The sequence below is a fragment of the Apteryx rowi genome, unplaced genomic scaffold (assembly GCF_003343035.1).
Source record: "Apteryx rowi isolate R43461 unplaced genomic scaffold, aptRow1 scaffold_4, whole genome shotgun sequence".
Classification (NCBI taxonomy): Eukaryota; Metazoa; Chordata; class Aves; order Apterygiformes; family Apterygidae; genus Apteryx; species Apteryx rowi.
In genome coordinates this window covers 5,754,149-5,771,387 of record NW_020450529.1, presented here as the reverse complement: position 1 = coordinate 5,771,387, position 17,239 = coordinate 5,754,149, and the positions used below count along the sequence as shown (strand labels likewise).

Sequence of the window (17,239 nt, the reverse complement as noted above, 5' to 3'; positions counted from 1 at the left end):
GAGTAATCTCCTGGAGTTCAACTATCGCACAAAGTTAAAGAAATCACATAGACAAGACTGTATTTAGACTCGCTTTCCTACAGTTAGTTTGCTGCTAACAGCCAGGTATGTTTTTCCAGCTGATAACCATTCTCACCCCAACTTGAGCATCTTCTCAGATATATTATTTTGTCACCATTTTTGTATCTGTCAATTCAGCTGAGCACTCTTTTTTTAAAAAAATATTTGCTCTAAAAGATCGATACTGTTTTTTTTTTTAAGTGTTTCAGAACTCAATCTAAACCTTGATAGATTCTCATTTGTTACAGATGCCGTCCAAGATCACAGTAACTGAAGCACATTCAACAAACAAAGGCAAAATTATTTTTCTCTTGCCCCAAGTTGTTTGCTTTCTACATCTGTCAGAATTTTGTGATATAAGCAGTTTCACCGCTTTCTCTTTATATAACCAGTCAGTCTCCTCTTCATTTCACTACGGAGGTCTTTTCATAAGACAACCAGAGAAAGAAATGCGCTTTTAAAACTAAGAAAGTAGAATCGCAAGTACTGAGTGAGTGATTTTAGATTAAAAGGTGGGAACCACAAATAACTCATTATTTTAAAAATTACCAAATTTCAAACTTGGTCTTCAAACCAGTACATCATTCACAACTAGAGCTCGAGCGTCGATGGCCACACGACTCCTTCGGGAGGGCAACCCTGTTCCACTGAGCAAGGAGATCCGTGTCTGCAGGATGGGATACGCCGGTAGGTCCAGACCCTCAGGGCTGAGTGGCAGGAGCGTAGGAGCAGCGCATGAATGCTGGGCTCCACGTCCACCCTTCAAACCCTTCTTCTATGCAAAGGAAGCTACATAAGCAACCAAGATGTCCTGAAACTTCTCAGTGCCTCCTTATGCACAAGTCAAGCTGACGGTCCAGCTGATGAGTTAATGGTGTTGGCTACAAAAAATTGGCCTGGTCATATCCACCTCAAGTCCAACAAGAGTCTGTGCTAACACTGGACATTTTAGTTCTCTGATCTGTTGACACAGATCTCTGCCACGCGCAGAAATCAATCACTTGGAAAGCTGATCTAGCCCTGTTACACTAATTAAACTTTGTTTTGCATCAGAGTCCTGCATTTGCAGTGTGTGTACAGTATGTAAATTATACAAATTACAAGAAAAGTTGATTAGCGTAATTCAAATCTCAGCGCAGTTACTAAAATTAACAATGAATACAAATTACACAGAATCACTTCAGTGCTGCTGAGAAGCTCTACATACAAAGCATGTTACCAAATTCACAGAATTGGGCACCAAAACAAGCAAAAACAAGTAGTGAGGATAATACGGATGACCTTTCTAAGGGAAATTTTGCTCCAAAAAGTAACTTTCACTTAACCTCATTAATTCTATGCAGCTATTATTTGGGGTTAAAAATTTCAGATGGCATCTGCGATGCTCTATTTCTAGCCGTGACGGCCCCACTCCTCTCACTTTCAGTATTTTCTTACATTCTCTTCTCATTCAGATGAAGAAAGAAAGGTAAAAATTCTGTAACACCAAAAAGAATATTAGCAGTCATAAACCTCATCTTTGCTTCAAGACTACTGAACTTTTTGAGATGTGGGGGCTGTCCAGGGGACCAGAGAATTCTGCCTGAATCCATTCACCCGCCCTGGAGTTAACACACATCGCTGCACAATTGAGCGCTTCTGTTCCATTAGAAAATTCCTACTGGAGCTACCAGAATGACCGATTCCCTTTGTTCTGTCCAAACAGAGGCCCGTAGCCCTTCCGATGGTACCCATCAATGGTCTCTCTGCTGCTCAGAGGAGCATCATGGCCTCTTGGGATTTTCCACAAATGCAACGTGGTGTAGCAGCATTCTCGTTCTGCAGCTCAGCGAGGTGGGACGCTTCCAGCTACATCTCCTTGTGTAGACTCTCTCCACCTTATGCCTTACTGACTACAGAACAGCTGCCTTGTTCCTTTCGCTTGTTGAGAACCTCCTTCCCAAAGAAAAGGAACTTCTCTCCTGCCAAGATCTCCATCCCGTCTAAAAGATACTTTCTGGTAAACCTGACTAAGAGGAAGGTTTGTCTGGCCCCTTCCCTTTTGAATTCACAGACCACGAAATCTCCAGCTGACTGTGCTAGAAGATAACGTAATACCCAAGACACCCACAGGAATACAGGAAGCCACCAGAGATCTTACCCAATGCTGTCTTGGCCTCCATGTCTTTAAATACCTTGTTCTGATTGTCCATTCACCGAGGATAACCAAAGTCAAGGAGGCACAAGTCTCATATGTAATAAAGAAATATTAGTTGCCCACTCTTAGTGTTGGCTTCTACAGACAAATCGGTTTGCCCACCATTGGTCAACACCGTAAGGCAATTCGGAACTGATATTTCAGCTCTCTTTCTATCACTAAAATGGCAAACATGGAGTTTTGACACTGAATCAATGTACTAATGTGGTAAGGTGACCAGCTTCTGGGAGAGAGGAAAGCAAAAGGGACTCAAAAGAGGAGTGAGAAAGCGGCATTTCATTTAGAAAATATGAACATTCTGATTGCGTTGGGAGCAGGAACAAAAAACAAAGCATAAGGAAAACCACAAATTAGTTTGTGAAATGCCGCTTTAAAGTCATTAAATTGAATGTGTCCAAACCGGACTTTTGGTTATCCCAGACTTTTGGACAATAGTATTTTTCCTAGCCTGTTAGCAATGATAAAGGTCTGGATTAAACAGGAAGACAGGAAATTCAAAGTTAGCTTAAACTCTATTCATAAAAGAGGATGGGCTTACCAGTCCAGATAAAGTAAGGTAATAATTAAAAAATAAAACAAACCAAAAAGCTTATGCCAAAATCTTATGGGAGATTTGCAAAAAGGCTGGGTTATATTTTATTCTATTTTAATCTTCTTTTCAAACTTCTCGTGCAGTACTGACTTTAGTTGAAACCAGCATCACAGTAAGCTGCAAAACCAGGAAAGTGCCCTAACCATGAAGAACCTGGACTCTTCAAATAAAACCAATTTCATGAAATTTTAACTTAATTCTCAGACCACAAAAACTGTACATACATATTTTAAATGCTTATTAGAAGCTATTCTCTGAACATTCCATTTCTTTCCTCTCAGCTCCCCATCAACCACCTGTCAGGTCTAAATATTTCAAGCAAGACATAAAACAGTCAAAGTAAGTGTAAAGACTCCTAAAATAAATAAGTGCAAAAGAGATATTGGAACTATTATTCCACCTCCCAGCCCGAATATCTTTACTTCTGTGAGTTTGTGTCTGAGAAAGCAATGAGAGACAGGGAAAGGTGTTCTTCCTCACCTGCCTTCAGAAGCGCCATATCGCTATTAATTATTAACTATTAATCTCTTCACTATTAACAGTATTCTATGTGAGGTAAAAGCAAGTGTGTACCGCACTTTCAATTGCAAACAGGTCATGCCTCAAAACACACAATAATCTAGCACAGACAATTACAGCTGGCCCCAAGTCTGAAACGACAGCAGCAAACGGTCCGTCGTACACGTACCAAGCCACGGGGAGGACCACGCGCCACCAGAAAGTCCGCCGCGCTGCCGAAGAGGCGGTGGAAAGCAGCCATAGCTGCAGATGACTGTACAACAAACACAGAAACGAAAAAAGCAAAGAGACGGCGCTGCGCACGGACCGGGAAAAGCATTGTGACAGCGTTCCCGTGGGACAGGGGTTGGCTACAGCTCCTCTGAAAACACATCCGAGCTGCTCGGTGCAAAAGTTCAGAGCTAGAGAACAAATTATTTCCTCCGTTACTGCCCTTTCTTAGGCTTTGCCCCTCACTTCCCCGCAGCCAGCACTCAGTACTAACACGCGTTCTCAGCAACGGCTTTCCGTGCACTCCTCCTTCCTTAGGAGCATCCACCCGTTCTGGGAGGAGATGYGTATCACCAGCTTCTGCAGGCAAATATACACAGCCCGGTCCTCAGCTGGACTTTGATGGAATTACACTGATTTACACTGATATCTTGCCAGCACCACAGCCAGGCTTACTGATCTTCCACCACACTTTTGTTATCATCAGTCGCCTCAGTAACTCCTTTCACAAACCTGAGCTTTTTACACTTAATACGATCTTGAGCTGTTTTCATGGAACTCAAGGTTTTGAAGTCATCCATTACGTTTCGGCATAATTGTTTCCTTTAAACATCCATTCTAATGGCATAAGCAATTTTGAACTTTTGATGCTGTTTAAATTCAAACATGAATTTGTACACAACAATATAACAGGCAGCTAATTTGTCATGCTCCTATGAGCAACTGTGTCACTCACACCAAGAACCACTGACTGTGGTGTTCGGCGCTTTCGTTCCTATTTCACATCACTCAATTGAGCCTTCTGCAGAAAAGCTTTTAACAACCACATCTGGTCTTTAATAAATCACTGCACTTTGTCTTCCTGCCAAAACTCCTCCTTTATCTAACTTACATCTTCATGATGAGATAGGAAATCACACATTATGGTGGTGACAAACAATTGTAATTATGTCATTAGTAGCCATTTAGTCTACAAAGGTTCTCAAAAAGGAAATATAATGCACAATAAGAAATATAGGATAATACATTGATCACAGTTCTAATCCGCTTTTTACTTCACAAGTGTAAAAAGCGGGCATAATTCACRGGCACAGCAGGCAGTAATAGTATACCACTTTATGAACTATGCAGCTATTTTATTCCCCTATCTACTTAAAAATAAAAAAGCTTTTAATAGCTTGATTTAGACATAAAAGTTATTTATGATGCTTCACTGATTATAATATTTATTTTTTTTTAATTTCATGAAAGTGATTCTTTCTGACATGTGAGCACATACTATGTTATCAAAGATCTCACTAAAGAACAATTACACTAGCGAAGAAAAAGCAAGGAAGAAACTTTGGTATTGGAAAGAATTTAGGAAACTCATGTCTGTACCCTTTATGGCTTGGAAAGCAGTATGCCACAAATAGAAATAGCTGTTTTATCATTAAGGAATTTTCTAAAAGCAATTAAAGTATAAACATGGGAAGTTTAAGAGTTCACTCAGAGCAAAGGTGTCATTTTAAACAAGCTCAGTTGCTAGAACATGAGGAGCAACCCAAAGCAGGCCACACTGATGGGCTTCACCAGTGACTTTGTCATTTGGGCTCAAATCTGGAGGGCGTTTTTGGAGCAAATCTCCCTATAGTCTTCACTTAGCACACTTCGATTCACATCATGGAGCAGTCTCAGAAAACCTTAACTGGACTCCTTTCAGATGACACCAAACTGGCTCTGCAAGTGCAGTTACGGGCCCCAACTGATAATGGACTTTCAGTCAGCAGGGCTGGATTAAGCCTGGTCCAGTGTGAACCCCCGGAAACGCAGACACGGTGGGGTCAGGTCTATAGCACCAATTGCTTCACTCCATGGATCCACTCTTTTTGCCCTGTGTTGCTGAGTAATGTAGACATAGCGCAAGAAAGCAGCAGCCCACCAGAAAAGATTATCGTTTTTGCCTCTTTACATTTGTGTAACCAATCCAATGATGAGATTTATTTAGGTTTCAAACCAATCGTTCCTCACTTTGCAATGTATGCTTCCCAAAGAAACACACAGACATTTACTATTAGCTTATTTTTTCTCCTCCAATAAAAACTGAGGTTGTGCCCCACTAGTTAGAAGTTAGCACAAGTTTTGCCATTTTTCAGAAAGACCAGAATTCCAGCAGGTTGTTGTATTTTGGCAACCAGCTCTCCAAATCCCTCTGCTGTTAAACAAACACATTCATCCACAAGCACCCATAACACAATAATGCCTTCTGAAACCATGTTTTTCCGTATTAACCAGAAGAGAGGCCCAATTCCTCTTCTGTGTTTGTGAAAATTAATTGCATGAAGGAAGCCAAATAATTTTATTTAATTAACACACAGTACTATCACATTAGTGCCTCTGYAAGAGCTAGTGCCCCAAATTCTTGCAGTTGCCATTCTGGAAAGCTTCTCTCAATCTCTTAATCTTCTGCTGCCTGGTGTATTCCCCACCCCCTCATCCCGCCAAAGGAAAACCATCTCTCAAGATATCCAGACACCCACTCCTGCTTTCGTTCTTGGTTCGCTACAGTCTCCACCATTTCCTGTTAACCATGACTACAAAACTTCACCTACTTCTAGCTGGCTTCCTGGTGAGTCCCACTCCTTTCCTCACCTGGCTGAGGTACCTGCAGCACTCAGAATTCACACCAGAGAGACCGGGAGTAGCTTATTTGTAGAATAACCTGGAGGAATCAAAATCCATCCTTCATATATTAAACCGCAGAGCGGCTATGAATGACTGCAGATGCATTCTGCATCAAATGAATACAACGATACGGTCTGGATGCAAGAGCTACAGCTCTTTCATAATTGGCCCTGGCAGCTTTCAGACAGATCAAAAGAAGGGTAGCTGCCCATACTTYCAAAAGACCCTGAAACAGTACTTCAGGTGGTTATCTCGCCCATTTTGTGTTCACATGCCAAGCACTCTACAGTGAAAATATATTTAGTATTGCAGTTTTTCAGAGTCAAGAGAAAAAACTACGCCTCTGTCCAAAGGAAGTGGAGTATCTGACATTATGTGGTACTTCCCGAGACGAAAATAATTACTYGCGTTCAGAGAGACACTTCAAATCATGCAGGTTACACACTGCAGGCCATGGGATAGGGGCCCACAGCAATGAACAGTCCTGGCCAGGCACACGGGGGAAACTTGGGATGAGGGTCGTTCAGGAGAGAGGCCACAACAAAAGGACTTTGTGTGAACAAAGACGACAGGCCTTTAAGCGAAAATTATGTGCTAGCCCCTGGAAAGCTCTTCCACACTAAAACCACAGAWTAAGCCCTTGCCCTTGGGCCTGCTACGTTGCAACAGCGTGGAGCTTGGAGCTAGTCAGCTGGGTCACAAGGCTAAAAGCACTTCTACCTTCCCCAGCCAAGAAAACCACTTCCCGGTGGTACCTTTTATCTCAGCCTCGCTGCAGCACTCCCCACCCTTTTCTACAAACAAACAACATTAACCCTTCCCTCTTAGGGATCTCTTTGTCCCAAGGCTTGACAATAAGCAATAGCTAGTCTGCGATAAAAGGGCTGCGGAGAGGCAGGAGAAGAGAGCAGGCAAACAGAGCAGGTCAGTAGTCTGACACCAGTAGAGCTTGCTGCTGTCTACCTGGGAGCAGAATTTGGCTGAAGGGGAGGAAGCTTTATGCACCACGCGCAACTGTTGGATACAACACGTAGGTGGGACRTCTCTCCCACAGATCTATGAGCAAGGATGGAAGAAAGGCACTGACCACCTCGAACATAGGAATTAATCTCCGGAAGCCTTTGACCTAAACCAGAAGGGGCAAAAAAAAGGGGGGGAATGCTTCGTCCTCTTTTTTTGACCTTAAATCTTTTCCTTTCTTGCAAACTTAAATWAAACTTACAGTGCATGGAAGCAGGAGGGAACCGATCAAACTGCCCGTTCTGTTCTGAACCACCTACAAACATCTTGCCTGGAAAAATAGAAAGTGAGCAAACAGTCACCACTGGAAAACAAGAAGATTTCAAGACCAATACGGTGGTTACAAATGCGCACTCACAGGAAAGCCTAGGCTGCATTCTTATCCGTAAAAACTGATATGGTGACCTTCTGTTTACATTTATGTACATGCACAAAGKGACAACACTGACTTTCATTTGATCTAGCACAACAGAGTAGCTGACCGATAGTCAAACACTACAGATGCTTTCCAAAAATGCCACAAACACCGATTAAAAGCATACACGTGCAAATAAGGAAAGCCTGGTTAAAATTCCCCCCCTCCCACAGAAAAAAAGAGTTGGTCATAAATTGCTCAGTAAGAAAAATTTAACATTACCCTTCAGAAGAGCTGCATTTTTCCCTTTACCTTAGGAATCTAAATATGAATAGGGTGAGGAGCACAGCCAGCTCCACAGTGTTCTCCTGGAYTGACCCCCCCCCAACCCAACCTTCAAATATTTTATATTTTGCACTCTCTTGAAGGAAAGGAAGAATAAATATATTGACACTGCTTGCTCCTCCAAGGTGCTGGAACTTTCTTAAATAAAGCTAGAAAAAGTAGTATGAAGTGAAGGTCTTCATGGCTTTACAGGAGAGTTCAACCTCTTGCAAGAAAAAGCTCTGGAGAAGCAAACTCCAGCAGGCCCCGTCCAAGGGGAAGCTCTATCTCATCCCCAACTCCAACACCCAGGACCTGCCTCTTTTCTGCAGAAGTTACCAGGAAAAGCATCGACCCTCTTAACACTTCCCAGGTTTAGCTAAAGAATTCAGATGAAGGTCTCGTTCACACAGAAAATCTATTCTCCATTTAGCTAGTCCCACCTTGCAACTGAGACTGCCCGGTGAACCTGACTGACAGATCAGATATATTACATTATGCCCAGGACAGCACCTTTGATGCTCCTTTGAATATCTAATCACTGCCGGTTTCCAATTTACTTGTTGATATAGGTGACTGCTCTGACATTTTTCAACCTTGCACGTACTGTTTTACCCTTCAAAAGGGAACCGAAACCCAAGATCTTTCAAGACAGGACTTATTTCTTACTTGTTGCTTGCAACACTCTCTGAGCTTTTTCAAGACCCCTGGATCATCAGATGTTCCACTCATGGCCTTGAAAACTAGTTTCTGACATGTGGATCACATCTTCAGGTAGAAAAGACTCCACTTACCAAATCCTGTTCTGTGGGTCAGCATAAATGTAGTTCTCTACAGGTCAGGAGAAGAGAGGGCATTCAGAGAACTTCTGTTAAAAGGAACACTTTGCAGGAAGGAAGCTGATTTTAATTATAAAACTGCAATCAAGAAATAAAGACAAGACTACCTCAAGGTTTGTCTGTCTAATCCAGTGCAATCAGTTCAGGTTTTAACAAAAACCTAAATGAACCAGCAGTTAAGCAACCAGGGGGATGTTCTTTATTAAGCATCCATTATAACGTATACACCCTCTATCTCACATCTTTTGTCTTGAAAACGGATAAGAGAGAATCACCCCGAAAGCAGCACTGAAATACAGCCTCCCAGAGGGCCTTGCCAAGGAGCCCCATGGGGCAGTACCGGGCAGAGGCTAACGGTGGCCACCACGAGGCTCTGCTGATGTTTAACCACAGACTATCACCCGTGTGGCTCAGGCGTAGCTCAGGCACGTGCCATACACATCCAGAGACGACTGGGCATCTTCAGGTTTGAAAATCCTACAGTAGCAGCAGAACAGATGAAAACACAAGAACCTCATCTACACTGGCCTTCCTCTTTCCTCGGAGCTATATGTATAGCTCAGTCACCCAAGGACCATCTGCACTGGTGGGTTTTATTCAATTAAAACGTGCAGGAAAAGAGGCCCCAAGAAAGCCCTGTGCCTGCAAGGAGCTCAGGATTTCCTTTCTGTGCGTTTGCAGGGGGCATCCCTACCTTTATTTGGATTTATAACAGACTGTTTGCAGTGTTCGCTGTGTCTCAGCAGGAAACCTTGCTCTCCTCTAACAACGGTACCTATTATATGACCTCCAGCCACAAAGAAGGAAGCTGACGCCACCCACGTATCTCACAGGCACAACCAGTCCGACTTCAGTAACTACCCGGGAACGGACTCTTACCAACGCTGTGGAGGCGACAGACCCTGCAACTTGTTACTAATGTCCCCATCAAATTTGTCAACATTTTGGACTTAATGTGTATAGACATCAGTGCAGCAGAATCAGAGATCTATAAAGTTACACTCTGTGCACTGTTTAATGCTTTCTGAAGATCAGTATTAGGGGCACCAACTTAGCGAAAGAATTGGCCAGGTTTCTAAAAATAAAAAGCCATTAAGTACCAAAAGGAAGCATAATTGTTGACCTTAAATATTCAAGTAAAATCCACAGTAAATAACAATAATTTGCTTGAAATATTATTCCATACAGTGCATTCACAGAAATCCAGCATACAATTTTCAAGAAATTGCAGGCAAATTAATTGTATACTTTCACCTTTTACGTTTCACTCACCTAGGAGAAGAATAACATTTTACCACATGTTGAGTAACCCATACGTATTTGAAAGGAATCTAATCAATAGTATCAATTGAATTCAAGATTAGATTAAACATGGACAAAGGGATCAAAAAAAGCTTGTAACACTTGGAGTCTTCAAATCCATTTTTGCCAGCTGGTTGTCAACACGACACCTTAAATAAGCATGCATTACAGAGCAGCCTACCCCCCAAGCCCAAGCCAACGCTTCTTTTGAGACATACAAATGCACCCACAAAATAAAAGGTGCCACATAAGCCATAAAACCAGTGACCCAACTTGCAGCCATGCCACCAAAAACCGAAGAAGTCATCTGCCAGGGATGCCCGGTCTCCCAGCTGTAACATTGGACGTGCCTGACCTCCCTCCCCAAAGGAAAAGGGAGCCACAAGTGCTGAACAGCAATAGGAAATCTGAATGCTGATCTCTGAAGTTTCTCCTTTAGTAAATAAACATTTCCAGAAGGGAAAAAAGGTGGGTTTGGGGTTTTTTTTTTTTTGGTATTTCACCTCCACTCTTCTTGCTGGATAAGAGAAGTTACTCCTGATTTCTGAGGGCTAAAAATTACTAATTTTTAATTCAGTCACTCTTTGCAGCAGATATGTTCACCAAGCCACTGTTTGCTATTACCCCCATGAAATCAAAGGTCTAATGTAATAGTTAAGAAACTGAAAAACATTCATCTTTCCCCAACCCATCATTTCGGGTGTTATAGTAAAAAAAACATGCGGAGAAGACCAAGATAACCTTTTCAGATAAGCTTCTATTTTTTTTTCGCTTCGCTCCTGAAAATGAAATCAAGTTAATAACAATAATAATAGATGTTCGCATTCATTAAGATTTTAAAAAGCATGCATGTTCTGAGACTCCAGGTATAGAGCTAAATTTCACACCACTAAACATACAGCACTTTTATTTGCGTTCCCATATGTAGCATCAGTCTGTGACATTCAGCACTCGGTATACACAAGTTTATTCTCTCCTGGCCATGACTTTGATACCGTGACTCATTACTGCTGCCAGATCATAAACACTAGCGAAATAGTCCCAAAAAAGAAAAAAAAAATCTACATGTGAACACTTCCCATTGGCTTTAGTGCACTACAGGAAAAGGATCAGAGTCATCTGGATGCTCCTACAAGAATTCTCCGCCTCACTACAACCGCTTCGTTATGTGCTTTCCGCAGCTGCCCGTGTACATCCCATTCTTCACGTTACCCCGCGATTTAAGGGTCTCCTTTGAGAACCTCAGCTTGATCCCTGTCCTTTTCTTCCCGTCAGGAAAGGGAGCAGTCAAGCAGGGATCTGACGGTCTGCCACTGACTCTCTTCCCCACCACTACGTTACACGCAATTATAACGGCTCCCAGCAGCGCACCGTATACGGTGCCGGTCCGACGGTGCCCTCTTTATAAAGCTGTTCTGCACAACCGCCTGCAAATTGCTTGTACTAATACATACGAGAATGAGGTGGGTTTTCAGCTCGGCCAAAAGAATGAATACGTATCGTGTAGTGCAAAAGTAAATTTGAAACTGCTTCGACTGTTTTATTTTAGTACTAAAAAAAAAAAAATTCAACAATAAAAAGCAGCACTGTTGTCAGTATTAGATTATTTTCTGTGCCACTTATCTAAAAATTTCAAGAAGCAAAATATGCCAGGTAACCAATCCGTAACATAGATGAACTATTTCAAATTATTATTTAAAACACAAGCAAAATAAAGCCTTCAGTTTGGGAATAAGCCGCTTCTCATTATGTCAGGTAAAGGGAATTTGAATATCAGGCTTCTGACAGCGTTTAAAGGTCTGGGCCCAATCTTGGGAGCCCGGCATGATGAAATGCCCTTTGTTTCACACACACCTGATAGTCTGTGAAGTTCAAGGGACCACTGAGCTTTTCAGGGTGCTTCAGGGATGAAAAAAAMCCAGTTTTCTGAGTCTCTCTCTGGCTCAGGAAGAATATCAGAGCTTTATGCTTCAATTCCATCCCTTAGTTTAGTTCACACTCAAGAACACAAAAAACATTTTTTTCCCCGTATTTCTGTTATGAAGAATGACTTGCATAGTCTTCTTCACCACTTTGGTTTTATCCACATGTGCAGCGCTGGTACCTTTACAGGAGGTGTGATGTGAGCTCAAATACAAGAGAAGCTTTATGACTCTGTGAGGGGCAGGAAAAACAAGAGACGGAGGAACCTGTTTCCACTCATATTCACTGGGCCCTTCTAGTCCCTTAGAAAACAAGGATGTGATCTCCTCTCCGGTGGAACAGAGTAATTAACTGGTCTCTTATTGTCAGGTTATTTAATGGGATTTGTGTAGAACCTGCTTCATCCGTAAAAACAGCTTACAAATACAATGGCTTTGGTCTGCCTTGGAAACCAAGCAAGGAAGAGATACTAACTTTACCTTTTGTTAAACTTCCTTATTTAACATTCAAAATCTTTTCAAAGAAGATAAAAGTGCGAAGCAAATTGACACCTACACATTTGATTTCACATGACTGGTGACCTGCCTGGGCAGAAGAGCACGACCTGGAATGCTTTCAGGACCAGTAAGGCCTTCTAATCATCACTGCTGGACAAACGAGGATCAAAAACCATCTGATCCCAAAGCTATACACATCTGTGCACAACAGCTTATAACCATAAACACCAACCTGGCATCGCTATAACCTCCAGGTGGGAACGGGACAGGAGGAGGAAGGCTTTAATGCATCGCAGTTTGCCTGTAGAGCAAAATGAGGATGCAACGGAGGCACGGGCAGGCTTGGGCAGTTTTAACGTAAGTTGGTGTTTAGACGGCAACTGGAAAAAAGGAACAGCAGCATGAATGTCAGCGCAGGGTAGTAACGCAAATATAGGGATACTGGAACACCGGGTTAGATGGCTGGACCGGACCAAAGCCCTCACTATCGCCCGGCGGGCTAGCCAGATTTAAAAGAAACACGTCTACCTACCTGGGTTACAAGTACACCTGCATTTCTCCACAGAGACAGACTAGCAAATATATCTGTTATGCAGCTATTCTTGAGAAYGTCTTATAGATGACTGTCTCTTCATCAGCTTCTCATGTTGAGCAACCAAAGGAGATACTGTGATTCTTATCACTTTTCACATATGACTTCACATAGTCTTCGAGAAGATAAACAGACAAGCTGTATGTTCTGTAACATTTGCTTTAGAGGTTTCAGTGGTAAAATGTTTGAAGCTGTTTCAAAACTAAACTGATGTATTGTCTGAACGTTTTCCCAAAATAACTGAGATGTTCAAAGCTTGTTGCATTTACTGTACAGTCGTGGCTACGCACATCTACTGAGGAGCACTGCCCTTCGCACACCACTTGGAATTTTGTCATCACAACCTTTCTGCTCAAGCTACCAAAAGGCTCCTAAAATGTCAGAATTTGCTTATTCCTTTGGGGGAGGGGGKGTGCACTACTCGTAATACAGAGAAAGCCAGACTGTTTCTCAGCTGTCTAACATGCAAAATCCTCAGTCAGCTGCAAACCTCCAGAATCCATTTCCAGCCTGGCTTCTGCGTAAGGTGTAGGAAACTTCTAGAGAAAAACAACATTTTTGAAAAAYAGGGGGAGCTCATGTTACCAGTCTCATTGACCTCACTAAGCCACCTAAAGCCATATCACACCGATACTGCAGCAGGTCCCTGCKGGGGATCACGCGGACCAGAAGGTCAGACGATTTCCTGACTTCTCTGCTGCCCACTCTGTGTCGGCTGGCGTGGGTACGGCCAACCGCGCACGAACGCGGCTGAAACGGTGCCCCAGCAAACGAGACGGAGCAAAATGTTTACAAGGGAAAAATGAGTAAACCGGTTCACTTCGTCACTGCCCTGTGCTTAATGGAGTCTTCCACTCCAGGAATATTTTCAGACATTTTACCAACAAAAATCAAGAAATATTTTTTCCTTGTATAGCTTCTTACAAAAAAATACATTGACGGGTCATCACCCAGAAATGCTTTATACTCTAATATTATCCCCAATACGAGGTTCTTAAAAACATCCGGTAAACTTATCAACTCAGTTTTGCCAGGAAGCCGGAGCACTTGATTTTAGGAACATTTTAGGAACACCTTCTCTCAGTAGAGCATCTCCCCCTCTTCCTCGCAGAGCCACCACAGCTCGCACACAAGCCCGGTAGCTCCTGCTCTCCCCACTGCTGCTAAGTGCCTCAGCGTACGGTGCAGGCGAGGGATTTTTTCATTTGCAAACGCTCTTGGCAATCGAGACAGCCAGCTGATGGCCAGGAGGGACCGAACCTCGAGGTGCCCAGGCGGCACCTTCTCGGCCGGCGACGCGGACCAGGACGTGCACTGAGCTGTATCGGTGCTCAGCCCAACCAAGAGGGCAACGCGGCCTCAGCGCCRCTGAAGAGGGGCAGTGCGAACCGCCGGCCCAGGCACGAGAGCCTCCCCATCCCGCCCCGTGCCCCAGAGCGCTCTCTGCTTTCACGTTCGAAGCATCACTAAATACCAAGTTTCATTTTTTCACACTTGAAACTTCTTTCTGTTCTTGTTTAGGCTTTTTGGAGAGGTTGGGGGAAAATTAGGGACTGTCCACAAGTGAAAGTAATGCTTTGTAGTTTCGTTATTTACACATCTGAAGACCGCATGGAGTCTGCTAGGCTTTTGCTTCTAACACAAACCCTGAAAATGCAAACTTTACGGGCWTTTTTTATTTTGTTTTTTAACTGGAGTTCACATTTAGTTAAACCTCTTTAAATCAAAGTGGTTCTGAACTGTTTACATTTAATTTTAACTTTTCTTCTCAGCTCTACAAATAAGAATACTAATCTTAGCTCTGTTCCCTGAGGGTTATACGAGCATACTCCAGGCTTTCTGTGCCCCCTCCTTTCTTCCTCGTCTTTCTTTTTTCCCCTCCCCTACATCTTTTTTCTTTTTTCTTTTTCTTTTTTCTTTTTTTTTGGGCCACAACAGAAAGTTTCTGGACTGAATGAGCATGTGGTTTGATCAACCCTCTCACTCCATATTAGGGATAAAGTACACCAGCCGGACTGTTTGCAGAAACTGTCCAAAACATACAAAGACTGGGGATGAGAAATGCAATCCAGCACACTGTTCTCACTCCCTATTTCTAAATAGTCAGTTTAAAATAATTTTATTTATTCAAAACACACTTACACAAAAAAGAATAAAATTCTCATGGTCTTTCGTYCATTTTTACTCATTTTCTACTCAGGTGAACACCTACAGATTTCCAGTCACTGACATCAGCAGGAATTTTGCCTTAGGAATGAGCAAAAAGGGAATTAAAATAAACACAGAGGCTTTCATTGTGTGTACATGAATCATTATGATTAAAACCAAGCTTGTTTAAAGCAAAAACTTCCTCCAGGAATGTTCATTCAGCCACACTGAACATATGTAATAAATTTTTTAGATTTGTTTGTCCCTGTTTAAGTGTGAAATTTAATAATATTTCTGCATGGTATCAAATGTATATAATTAAATATATAAGATATCCAATGTAGCCAGCTTAGCATTAGAAACCACTCCAACTTGTGCATTTTCCTTTACTGCTGTTGTTCCAACCATGTAATCTCAGAGAGAATTTAATTTCCTTTTTCCATCTTTTTTCTTTAAGAAAATGCATGTGTTAAAAATCTGACTTTTAAATACTTCAATTAGACTTTGAAGTCTCAGTGGCGGGTAGGTGAGCAGAACGCGGGGTGTCGCGGGGCGAGCGGCGAACGCGCGGCTCTTGCTGCAGCTACTGTTTGGCTGGAGGCAGTTTCTGCGAGGCCGGGTTCAGAGAGCCGCAGCACATCTGTTTCCACTGCAATCAGGACAGCTCACCGATGAGGGGAGATACTTGTTCCTTTTCATTCTGCAGGAACCCTTGAATTAACAGAGTGCAAACATCGTACCGGCTCTGAAGCCTGCTACTTGGAGAATATTATTTTTCATTTCCCCAGTTTTCTTCTTTTGCTGAAAGACTTTTTCTTCAGGAAAATGTTCACTGGGAAAACATGTTAAATTTCTTTTCTGCTTTTCATTATGAAAAATTTGCCCTTCTGAGAGTAGAAGCAGAACGAGAGAGCACGTTTTGCAAAAATAAYGTTAAGCATATCTAAACAGTGCTGAGGAACATCTTTTAGATTCTCTTTAATACTATTTAGTAAGTTATATAAGTGTAGTCTTGGGCAGCAACTTCACTGAGAACCATAAACCTGATCCAAATACACAAATGAAAAGAAAACTTCTTCTACGAAATTCAGTGGGTTCTGGGTCAGGTATTTTTCATGTCAAGTGTCAAAGTTCAAAATTTTCTGATTCTTTTACTAGGAAATTAACAGGGAGAAAAGTCACTTTCTGTTTTAAACAACTCAAATAGCTGAATAATTTYTCCCGAAACAACCCCCAAAAAAACACCAACACCTTTAGTGGGAGATAGCAGCCCAAGATACGAATACTCGGCACAAACACAATGCCGCAAACAAAACATTTTTAATGGAAACCGTGTTGCAAACTTATCTGGGGCATTCACTGAATACGACAGGTATGCTGTCAACAGCAGCAACCGCTGCTGCGGTGCTAAATGAAAAATAACCTCTTTACGGTCCTCACCTGCGAAGGGTGAACAAAACGCCGAAAGCGCTGCAGCTATAAGATCTCTAAGAACGTCGCATTTTTGCTCACCTTGAATCCAAATGTAAAGAAACTGCGTGTCATTACTGGAACCTTAAGGATGATTTCACGTGGTAGCAAGCCGAAAGCGCCTGCACATATTCTCTTAAGCACAAACGTAACACGAAACATGGCAGAGTAAAGGTTAAGTAGCATTTGACTGATTTTTACCTCATGGGAACTATAATTTACACGCTGCGTTCATCCAAGGTAAGAGGGTTCAAATGGCACAAATTAAAAGCCTGCAGTTTCCTACTTCTGTTTTTAACATATCATATTGATACACAGCCAGTTTTTAAAGTGATAAAAGGTTTCTATCAAAATATCAAAGAGCAAGAAGATGCAGTGCTCCCACACTGGCAGCATCGCTGTATTTTACTGCATCCTCCCTTGATCCTTACAACCACCGTCGATGATTATAAAATAGTAGCAGCCTATCTATACCCCAAAAGGGCAAATTAATCTTTCAGACACCCACCTCTTACAAGCAAATCACA

At 42.3% G+C, this 17,239-nt stretch overlaps 1 protein-coding gene across 13 annotated transcripts in view; it reads right to left on the bottom strand.

Annotated features, from left to right (window-relative positions):
- The window catches only part of FOXP1 (forkhead box P1), a 381,192-nt gene that overhangs the window by 267,573 nt on the left and 96,380 nt on the right, over positions 1–17,239 (bottom strand). The window contains exon 1 of one of the 13 annotated variants that reach the window (XM_026074873.1): positions 7,465–7,487. The exons of the other annotated variants lie outside the window; for them this stretch is intronic. The gene's annotated coding sequence lies outside the window, so the exon portion shown is untranslated. Of the gene's footprint in view, positions 1–7,464; positions 7,488–17,239 lie in introns of those variants that run through there. 13 annotated transcript variants of the gene reach the window in all.